The 12,159-nt window shown below is 38.3% G+C and overlaps 1 protein-coding gene across 1 annotated transcript in view; it reads left to right on the top strand.

Annotated features, from left to right (window-relative positions):
• The window catches only part of Klp64D (kinesin-like protein 64D), a 169,284-nt gene that overhangs the window by 55,797 nt on the left and 101,328 nt on the right, over positions 1-12,159 (top strand). The window lies entirely within an intron of this gene.

Below are 12,159 nucleotides of genomic sequence, written 5' to 3'. Positions count from 1 at the left end.
AAGGGGTGGTCTTACGAAGAAAGGCTTAAGTTTTGCAAATTACAGTGTCTGGAGACTAGGCACCAGCGAGGTGATCTGATAGAGGTGTATAAAGCCTTGAATGGTTTGTGCATGCTCAATGCTGATGGGATTCTTCCTCTCGCTCAGAATAATCACCTGAGAGGGCATAAATTCAAATTGAGGAAAGACAGATGTAGGATAGACGTGCGGAAATTTGCCTTTAGCCAGCGGGTGGTTGGTTGGTGGAACAGACTTCCATCCCTTGTCGTGGAAGTTGATAGCCTAAATAAGTTTAAGGCTCAGCTGGACAGGTATTTTGAACGAACAGAGGGGTGAAGTGGAAGTGGGGGTTTTTTTTTTTTTTTTTTGGCTGATGCTGCATAAGCTTGCTTTCTTGTATCAAATGCCTCTACTAATGCTAATGCAGGCAGTAGCTGAAATTTGCAAGTTTCTGCATTTCTTGCATTGGTGTAAAATGCAACATGTATTTCAGATGTTGGTGTGAAACAATGTACAGTGAAACTTCCCTTTAACGGACAGCCATGGGGAACGAAAATGTGTCCGTTAGAGAGAAGTGTCCGCTAACAAGAAGTCTGAGGGAGAAAAAAAAAAAAAAAAGAAAGAAAAATCGTTAAACGTTTAATGTAAAAATAAATTAAAATATATACAGATTTTGAACAATATTTTTGTAAATAATATACAATTACATACACAAGAGATAAAGAAAAATCGTTAAACGTTTAATGTAAAATTAAATTAAATTATATACAGATTTTGCACAATATTTTTGTAAATAATATACATACAATTGTGCTATGCATATTATGACTTTATCTTATGAAAAATACATACCGAAATTACTTATTTTCTTCTGCACCTTCTTCCGGCTGATAATTTTGTTTTCAACATTTGTTTGGAGTGAAGAAACCATTGAAAGTCCTTCAGTAAGATACTTCAGCGGCGAAAAACATTTTTAAACGATTGATTTGTATGAGCGCTTCTTCTATTTTCATCAGTGGTTCGTCGTTAATATGTTCTTCGACATAATGGCCTCCTTCCATTTCTTCATCCTCATGAGGAACTTCTTGAAAAATATCGATGATAATGTCGTTGATATCTATAGCACCATCTTCTGTAGTGAGGTTTGAGTCTATATCTTTGTAGCCAGGGTCACTTGTAGCTGAAGTATCGTACATTATCAATAGATGAAGTTCTTGTTCTTCTTGGTGCTCCACATTTGCTGTTCACAACTTCAATTTTTGCATTTGACAAGCCAGACTTTACAAAACAGTTCACGACAGTTTGTTTTTTAATTGCGTTTACTGAAGAGGAAATCCATTGAATCGCATCTAGGATGCTGATTTTCTTTGCAAGGTCACTCGCACATGTTACATCGTTCATGTTTGCAATGAGATGTCTTAAAACACGTTTTCTGTAGTGAAGTTTAAAATTTTTTATTATCCCTTGATCCAAGGGCTGACACTCTGCAGATGTGTTTGGTGCAGAAAAACGATTTGAATGTTGGACAATTAAATGTGCGGGTGAAATGCAGCATTATCCATGAAAAGAATAATTTTTCTGTTTTGACGAATCATGTTTTGGTTAAAGTGACTTATCCATTCGCTCATGATATCTCTTGTCATCCACGCTTTTTATTAGACTTCCAATCAACATTCAAGATTCAACTTTATGCCCTTGAAACAACGAGGATTTTGTGGTTTTCCTATAACAAGAGGTTGTTCAAAGTCTCCCAGCATATTTGTATACAATAGTACAGTCAAGCGTTCCTTAGAAATTTTTCCGCCCTGGCACTTTTAATTTTTTAGACTCATTGTTTTTTCAGGAAGAACTTTAAAAAACAACCCTGTTTCGTCACAGTTGTAAATATCCTTAGCTTCAAAATCACGACATAAATCTTCCAATTTGACGGTCCAATCTGTTACAACCCCAGTATCAACAGATCCACCTTCACCACTTACGGTTTTCCAAGAAATTTTATGCCGAGTTTTGAACTTGTCTAGCCATCCCACAGAAGCTTTAAACTCATTTACTCCCATAGATTTCGCAACCTCCAAAGCCTTTTCCCTAATAATAGGCCCATTAATGGGAATTTTTTTAGCGACAAAACCACTCGTACGTAACATTGTCAATTTGAAGTCCAACAGTTTTCGGGAATGATTTTTGAACCTGATCATTTCCGTGTTGCCAAAATTGTTTGAGCAGTTCATTTTTTTTCTTTAGGATGTCGCTTACCTGCGTCTTCCCGATTTTGAATTTTGCAGCGAGATTGCGAACACTATTTTTTTGCCGATCATACGCATTAATGAGTTCGACTTTATCTTTTAAAGTTAAATGTTTACGAGAAGACATTGTGCACTTCACACGACACTGAACAAAACTGAAAATACGAAAGGCCGACCATATTTCCCCCCCCCTGCACACACCGAATTCATCAGAAGTTTTACACGTGCCTTAAAATTCTTGAAAAAGGGTTTAGAACTGCGACGCAAACCTTGATAAAATTCAGAGAATCGGAAATAGAAAATAAACACGATTGAGGCAATACGTGGAAGAAACGTTCCTAGAAAAAGGGCCGTAAGCTCGCCCGCTGTCCGTTATGGGGAGATCAAATTAAGTGCTAATCTAAACGAAACAGTGCAGATTGCCTGTCCGCATCCGTTACAGAGAATGTCCGCTACACAGAAGCTGCAAACACGTTAAAACCAATGGAGGTGAGTTCGGGAATTTGAAAATGTCCGTTGTAGAGAGATGTCCGTTAACGAGAGGTGTCCGTTAGGAGAAGTTTCACTGTATTAAAGTTTGCAATTACAAAGTAATGTATTACAAAACATTGAGTGAATATTAGATTACAAGATAAATGCAATGAAGTGAAAGCTGCTTTCATATGTGATTAGTTAATCAATTAATAATTAATAGGTAACAAGACAATTCATTATTTACTTTTAATTTTTTTATTAATAACAAAAAAAAAAAATCAATTATTTTATGAAATTAAATGCATTCGAAATGTAATGCATGGGGTCCTTGCCTGACCTGTTAGTATTTATAGTGATAAATGATGCAAGGAAGCAAACTTATACTTGTTCCAATAATCGGTTACTCTCTGGTGGAAAGGAACTTTTCACACACCTGTTCTGAAACCATCCTTTGCCACTTTAAATTTGTTCTCTTAAGTGTGTTGTGAGGGAAAAAAAGTATGGATGTCATCAGTATTTAGTTTACTCAATCCTTTTAAATCCTTAAACACTTCAATTAAATCTTGCAGGTGTCTAGTTACCAGGTGCTACAATTCTTCGCCTCCGTAGCCAGGTGAGCAGGAGCAGCAGTGCATAGCACCCGCTTCTTGATTAGACCGGGGTTCGAGCCCGTGACCACCAAATACGGAGGATGCGGAAGGGTCAGTAAATGACCACCGCATATCCCTGGAGCAATATGGCCTTAGTTGCTAATGCTCCTAAAAACCAAGTAACTAACAAACAAGCCTTTTTGTGTCCTTGACTTATCTTTTTTAATTTTTGTTAATTTCTGTACCCATTTCAACACATCTATTTCTTCCTAAAATTAAGCCTCCAGACCTGTATGCAGCTTTTAATATGCTGTGTAACCATTGCCTTATGTAATGAGATAATCATCTCCTCATGGCGCCTCCGTAGCCAGGTGGGAAGGAGCAGCAGTGCGTAGCACACACTTCTTGATTAGACCGGGGTTCGAGCCCGTCACCACCAAATACGGAGGATGAGGAAAGGTCAGAGAATGACCACCGCATTTTTATTTTATTTTATTTTATTTTATTTTATTAATAAAAAGATACACAACAGGTAACCATTAACAGTGTATCTGAGATCAGATCAATAAACATAATAACAATAATGTGAAATCCTACAGGACGATAAACATTGATATAGATTCAAACAATAAAAGCATATGTACAAAAGAGGATTGTATTAAGTTAAGTTACTGGTAAAACAAGTAATAATTAATCCGTTAGAGAATAGAAAAATAATATAACAAATAATAAGCTACAATAATTAGATGTGAGCTAGTCACTTTGCAGTTTAAGTGAAGAGGCAAACTTGTGGATGGAGTTCATCAGTGATTGGGAGTTGTCAAAGAAGTCAATGCGAGAGTCATTTGCTGATTTGCTGATTCTGTTCAGTGGACTGAACTTCATTAAGTCCGTGTTGGCAGAGTCAAGGCGAAACGGTGTAAGGTTCCTGACTTGTCTACAGGGAGCATTGAAGTTTATTTTACTCAGGATATCAGATGCTTCATAAATTCCAGTGATTACTTTGGCTAGGAGGGCGATGTCAGCAGTAACTCTTCTGGTGCACAGAGGCCTTAGATGAAAGTAATCACACAGCGATTCATAATACACTGAGTGATAGAATAGAGGATTGCGGTACGTAAGGTAACGGATAAAGTTTTTTTGGACTGCTTCAATTTTGTTAGTTAAAGTCTTTGTGTGAGGATTCCAGATGGGTGAACTGAATTCAAGGATTGGCAGAACAATAGTTTTATAAAGGATAACCGCATATCTGTAGTTTTTGAACTTGTATGTGTTCCGTTTGATGAATCCCAGTGTTTTGAATGCTTTGCTGGTGATTTTAAGGACATGGGCATCGAATTTAGCACTGCTGGAAAAGAGAATCCCTAAGTCGTTAACTTGGTCACACCTTTCGATGATCACAGAGTTAATACTATACTCCGTATTCATTAGTTGTGGAGATCTGCAAGATGAGAAAGAGATAACTTTGCACTTCGAGGGGTTAGCAGACAAGCCATTCAGAGATAGCCACAGAGAGAATTTATTGAGAGCACATTGAAGTTGTTGAGAATTGGTAGTCTCCTTCACTGCTGAGTAGATCTTAAGATCATCTGCATAGAGAGCAACTTGAACATTGGAGGTGTAGATGAAAGAAGGAAGATCATTTACGAAAACAATGAAGAGAAGAGGACCTAAGGGAGAGCCTTGTGGTACTCCGCTTAGTGGTATAAAACAGTCTGAGTTCACTTGATCGATGATAACGCTCAAGGAACGATGCGTAATATAGCTGCGTAGCCATGAGAGCAAAGGGTCACGGATGCCATATAGCTTAAGTTTTTCCAGAAGTTGTTCGTGCGGGACTTTATCAAATGCCTTAGATATGTCTGTGTAGACTGCATCAACTTGTAGGTGGTTATCAAGAGCTTCAGAGGTGTATTGCCAGAAAGGAAGTAAATTTGTGACTACTGACTTGCCACTGCAGAAACCATGTTGATTCTGATCGATAAAAGGCTTGAAGAATTCGAAGAGATGTTTGTGCACTGCTGTGTCGAAGAGTTTAGCCAGGCTGTTTTGCAAGGTTATGGGTCTGTAATCGCATACGTCATTTTTATCACCTTTTTTGAAAATAGGAACTATATTGACCTGCTTAAAGTGCTTAGGATACTTCCCCAGCCTGAGAGACAGGTTGAAGATCCGCAGTATGAGGGGTTTCAATGTAGTGACAGTCCTTTTCCAAAATAGGCCTGGAATGTCATCTGGGCCTCTAGTATAGTCATTTTTCATGCTTTTTAATGCCGAGTTTAAATCTTCATCAGTGATAAAGAGATTAATGAGGATATCATCTTTAACAGGTGTGAAGTCAGGAAATGAGGCAGGTCTCAATGTATCATTTGTTTGAATTCTAGAAAAGTGTTTGGCAAACTCTTGAGCAATACTGAATTCGTCAGATAAGAGAATTCCATCTGCGTTTCGGAGTTGTAACTTTCTACTGGTTATGTTCTTATGCTTCATGAAATTCCAGAATGGTTTGATATCTCTGTGAGTAAGCAGACTATCCTGAACTGACTCTGTATACATGTTGTAGGAGTTTAATATGAGAGTTTTCACTTCTTTGCGGAGTTGGCTGAATATTTCATAGTATTGACTGTCACCTGTTTGCTTATATTTGTTTCTGTAGAATTCTTTGGATTTAATTTTACGTATTAGTTCACTATTATACCAGTGCGGGTAGGTAGAGCGTGCGGTAAGATGGGATTGAGGAACAATGTCAGATATAACTGAATGGACACAGTTAATCAGGTTGTTGGTGAGCACATCGATGTCATCCATAGCGTCAGCGAGCTGCTTGTCTACGTTTCTTAGAGCTAGGTTGAGCAGAGGCCAGTCAGCCTTTCTGAAATTGAATCGAGGAGTACGGGAGCTGCATTTGAAGTTATGAGAAGTCACTGTGATGTCAAAAGTAATTGGTGAATGATCCGAGTGAAATATGGGGTTGTCGGTGTGAACATCTATATGAGTAGAGGAAAATATTAGGTCGAGGTAGGCATTTTCTCTGGTTGGAAAGTTGCAAATTTGTTCCAGACCATAGCTGTGAAGCATATTAAAGAGAGCCCTAGTCTGCAGTGATGGAGAAGAAGATTCTAAATTGGCCATTTGACAGTTAAAGTCACCCAAAACCATTGCTATGTCGGCAGATTGAATTAGTGGGAAGATTGATTCCAGCGAGCTTTCTAAGTACTGGAGGTCTATATTAGTTAAGGGAGGTGGAAAATAAAGCAATACTATTAAAACCTTTAACTTGCCAAGATGAAGAAGGCAGTATACTGATTCAATATTTGTGAAATTTGATGCAGTTTCACAGAGTATATGGTTAGAATGTATAATAGCTACTCTGCCTCCACGAGATCCTCTGTCCTTTCTATGGATTGTATATTGTCCATCTATAATCTCCTGATCATCAATATCAATGGAGAGCCAGGTTTCAGTGAGCAGGTAAATGTCGTAAATATGTGAGCCTTGGATTGCTCTGAAGTGGTTTAGGTTGCTAATTATACTCCTGCAATTCTGAAGGTAAACACTGAACAGTTGGGATCTGGGGATTCTATGACGAGAGGAGAGCGTAGTATGTGTAGATAGCAGGGTATCTGATTGCTATGCCGGTGGAGAGGAGATTTTGGACTCCCTTGATGGTCTGTCCGTGAAGCGTTTTACTAGAGCCCCTGATAAAAGGGATCTTAGATTCAACACTTTTTCTGTGATGGAAGGCATGTTATTATAAAAGATGAGTAGGCGGGACATCGTGTCTTCAGAGAACGGACATCTACTCCGAAACCATATTCTTCTTTAATTAGGTTGACAAGATCTTCAGATTTAGTGGAGGGTCCAAGTCTAGAAAGAAAAATTCGGTCTTTTGTGGGAATAATTGTGATATTATACTTGTGTTTGAGTAACTGAGATTTTTCTGCAGTAGTTACATTCTGTGTTTGATGAGTTATGGCTGGAAGCTTGGAGAAAGTACCTTGAGATATAGATGCTTTAATATTTTCTGACGGTTTGTTCTGTTTTGATCTTTGGTGCGATATTTGAGACTGGCAATCAGAAACAGGTTTACTCACTGTGGCGGCAGATCTACAGACAGGTTTGCAGACCTCATTAGATGTGGCAGCAGTTATTTTTGCATATGTTGCCTTAACTGATGTTGAAGAGGATTCCGCTTGGTGACTCTGAGCTTGTAAAATAGAAGTACAGACAGAACTGTTCCGCAGAGGAGAGTAGGTGGGAGGAGTGGTTCTATTTACATCAGAAGAATCATCTAACAGAGTCTGTTTGGCAATAAATTGCTCAGTTGAATGACTTGAATCATGAATGTTAGCAGGCTTGGGCAAATTAATATTTGCAGCAGTAGAACTATTGAGGCCGGTGGAAGGTGAAGATCTGGTCTCAGTACTGAGGGCATCGTCAGTTAATGAAGAATTCGTATTCACTTTGAGCCCATTGGTGTCGAGAGTAGGTTCAGAATTCTTCCTAGCTTCCCTTAAGTGGCAAGACATAACTGATGTGAGATTTTTAATTTGGGCGTTAATGTCAGAAATTTCAGCCTGTTGATTAGCTAATATTGTTTTTATACCACAAATCTCCGTGTATAGCTCGCTGTTTCCTTCATTGAGTGTATTAGAATCCAGGAGAATTTCAGAGTTTGCAGTATGAGGTGCGCTGATTAGATGAGTTTGAATGAGGATTTTCTGCATAGTGTTAAAGAGTAGTTCCTGGAATTCAGTTGATTGCAGAATACCAAAGGTTGGATTCAGAGTTTCCGTAGGGAAGGAGTTAGCGCTGAGATCTTCTGACAGCACAGATATATGTGTTTGAGTTGATGCATCTGAGATTTGATGCGACAACAAAGAAGGATTAGAGGCTTCATCCATGTACGATTCAGAGTCGGTATTTCTAGTTATTGGCATGATATTTGTCTCAAATGTACTAGAGTACGGCATTTCAACTTTGTTAGCCGAAGAGGAGGAAAGTGACTCAGGTTCCGTGCTGTTTGGCGTTGCAACAGTTATAGGGCTTTTCTGAGAATTTCTGAGTCGACATCTATCACAACAGAATGATTTCCGCCGACTTTTATTTAATTTTTTCAGGTCAGAATGTGTACAGTCATTGCATATTAATTGTTTGCACTCAATACATTGGACAATGGGGTCAGAGCTGGTCCCACAGATGGTGCAGACGTTAGAATTTTGACAGGAGGTAGTATTTGTCATATTGAATTCAGTTACTGTAGTTTTACTAGATAATTTAATATCACCACAGTTGTGGTTTAGCAAGCAATAGGCACTGTGACCAGCCGGTCGCCTTAGTTGCCCTGCAGTGAAATCCACAGGGAGCAGGGGACTAAGTAGGGAGGGAAGAACAGAGCGGCTAGGCAAAACTCTAATGCCTGGTCAAGGTCAAGTGTCTGTTGGACACATGTATAAGTTGAACTACAAGATAATGGCTGAAAGCGCTTGTATGGAGTAGCGGAATGAACATGCAGAAATTCATTTAATACTTATCTGTTGTCCGTTCAAATAATACAGTACTTGCACCTGGCAGTCCAAGGGCCTATCCTTATGTGGTGGCACTAATAGGAACTTAATACTTTAAATAAAAAACACACAAAACAAGAAAAGTTTACGGAGCATATCATACAGACAGCCGGACACAACTCTTTGCTGTTTTTCTTCGCATCCCTTGCCAAGGATCTCTCGTAATCTGCCTTCGCCTGCCTAACCTCCTTTGTAACTTGGTTACAGATCAACTCGTATCTATCATAGGCGTCTGTGTCACGTGTTAATTTGTATGTATCCCATGCATTTTTCTTCTCTGCCATATGCCTCATTAGTTCATCTGACATCCATTTAGGCCTAAACCTTGAACAATATTTCTTAGTTGGTATGTAAAGCCTAGTAGCTTCCAAGATAAGTTCTTTGAATGCTTCCCATTTTGAATTTGCTGTTGGCAGTATCATCAGTTGATCCCACTGTATAGAATTTAAATACTGTCTCAGTCCATTGTAGTCGCCTTTAAGAAAGCAATACCCCTTCCCTTTACCCCTAATGGTAGTTACCTCTTTGAATAACTCCCACTTCAGCACACTGTGATCACTGCCACCTAGTGGTTCATTTATCTGCAGATTCTTAATGCATGAAGAATTTTATTTATTTTTATTTTATTTTATTTCCCGGAGCAATATGGCCTTAGTTGCTAATGCTCCTAAAAACCAAATAACTAACTAACTAACTAATCATCTCCTCATCCCTGGGGCGCCTCCGTAGCCAGGTGGGAAGGAGCAGCAGTGCGTAGCACACGCTTCTTGATTAGACCGGGGTTCGAGCCCGTCACCACCAAATACGGAGGATGCGGAAAGGTCAGGGAATGACCACTGCATATCCCGGAGCAATATGGCCTTAGTTGCTAATGCTTCTAAAAACCAAATAACTCCTCATCCCTGCTGGCAAAATTTGTGCATATCATTGATAGAGCTATATGAACTGTCCTAGTAGCCTGTCTGCACTGCTGAGGGAACTTCATGTTGGACTGTACAAAATTTTTTTATAAAGACTTTTTCATTGTCCACCCTCTTGAGTTGGATATAAAGTACCATGCTGTTACTGTAAGTGCTTATGCAGAGTACTGCAACACACTTCCAGCTGCACCACTAATGTCACATTTTTCATCAGTCCATGTCAATTTGTTGAACAACAGTTCATTGCATGACAATTTGCTATATGCAACAGTTCAGTGCATGACATTTTACTGTGTGACAACTCGGTGGTGCCGGCCGGGCTAGCTGGGTAGGTGAAGTGCTTGCCTGGCAACCCAAAGGTCGCAGGTTTGACTCCCACCTCGGGCTTGGATTAGAGTAAAATGCAAAAACTTTGGGAGGTGCATTATGGCCACAGAAGCCGATGCGCCAACAACTAACAAAAAAAAAAAAAACTATAGAGATCAGAAATTAACGAAATTAATGAAGTAAAAGGTTTAGGAAATGAGAAATTTTGGTGATTTAGAAAGAATCAAGGAACAACGTTCTCTTATATCCCAGTCTTAAATCTCTGTAGTGCATTTTTAATAGGATCTCCTAAAAAAAAGCAGAATGTGTACTGAAAAGCAAAGGTGGATAGTATACTCCATCAAAAATATAAAATATTAAGAATAGTATCATGTTCATGAAAATCACCATTTACAACATGGCATGTTAAAAGTTTTCTGTCTTGCTTTGCCATGCTCATTGAATTGTCATAGCCACCAGTTGTTTTTAACCAAATTGTAGTATACACCGAAATGTCATTCGCTGAATTGTAGCATACAGTAAATTGTCATGCACTGAACTGTTTTGCAGTGAATTGTCATGATCCCATTTTTTACATGCAATATATTTTCTTACAATAACATATCAAATAAATTTGTCGATATTATTGCAAGGTAGAGCATGATGTGATATGAGCATGGAATACCAAATGACACTTGCTTTTTTATTGTGCAGTGGTATTAAGAACAGTTGTATGGATTATCAGTTGACCAGTGTTGATTGTTTTATCTATTTACATAAAAATTTTGTGACATGAAGTATCTGATTGTTCTCAGATCTGTATGCAGGACTCCTCCAAGAGAAATATAACACATTAGTTTTCAAAAAGGTTTTATAAGATAAATCCAAAACTTTGCAGATATATAGGTTTACATATATTATTTTTGTTATTGGCTACAAGAAGGCACTACTAGTAGCTGGTGATACTGTATGGGTAAGCAAATATGTCAGCACACATATAGACATGAACATACACAGTGTAATTTGTTTTCTAAATACAAAGGGATATCTTCTTCTTAAATTTGTAAAGAATTGATGATAGGCCTAAGGTTTTGCTTTTAAAAAATGAATAAGTTTTTGATGTAATGAATTTGTCAGGTAGAATAAATGTTAACATTGAAGCAAAATCCATGTGTCCACCAGTGAAACAGAAATATCTATTTTACAAATAGAAAGTCCTATCTTTACAGACTGAAAGTAAAAATGCACACACTGGTGAGTGAATTGGGCATACCAACAGTGTATACAGAATTGTTCATGACAGGTGGATTCAGACAGGTGTATGCATGCTGGATTCTAAAGCACTTCACAGAATGCACAAATGCATGCACATGGAAATGAGCTTCTAGCATTTGCAGAGGTAGACTGTAAATTTAGGGTGAAGACTTCTTGAAAAGAAATCTTCTTGGATTTATTGGATTTCTGGCCTGCAAGAAATTCAAGACTGCTCCATCAGCCAAAAAAGTGTGGCATCTGTCTTTTAGATTTGCTATTAGGCTTCTACTTGTTGATTTCCTATCCAAAGGATTAATTTCAGTCCATTAATTTGGACTGAAATTGCAATATTCATGAGACACTAAGGGTGACTCTAAGGAAAAAGTAATATTGCTGCATCTGCTGATAGCAGGTACAACATTGCTTCATGACAGTGTAATACCCCATACAGCCACTTTCACAAGAGCATGGTTGCAATGTTACAGTCAAAAGTACTGAAGGATCGAACACTTGGTCCAGACCAAGCACTTTAAGACATCCATCTCTTCAGTCCTCTGAAGAAGTATTTGTCAAGACAATGTTTTTTAATAGTTGAAGAAGTGAGAGTTGCTGTGAAGTCATCATGGTTGTGGCAGAAAGTTCTTTCATTTTATGCAAGAGGAATATATGCACCAGTGTGTCATATTATAAATGCAAATAATGTAATGAGTCACTTCTCACATTGGGACTGTTTAAAGTAGCATTTATGTCATTTCTGTGCAATTTCTGTCTTGCCAAGTAAAAATTTGTCAAACTAAAATAATAA

This window comes from Mastigoproctus giganteus, chromosome 10 (assembly GCF_048544385.1).
Source record: "Mastigoproctus giganteus isolate SK-2022 chromosome 10, ASM4854438v1, whole genome shotgun sequence".
Lineage (NCBI taxonomy): Eukaryota > Metazoa > Arthropoda > Arachnida > Uropygi > Thelyphonidae > Mastigoproctus > Mastigoproctus giganteus.
The sequence above is the reverse complement of the archived record's forward strand: the minus strand, read 5'-3'. Positions and strand labels throughout refer to the sequence as shown.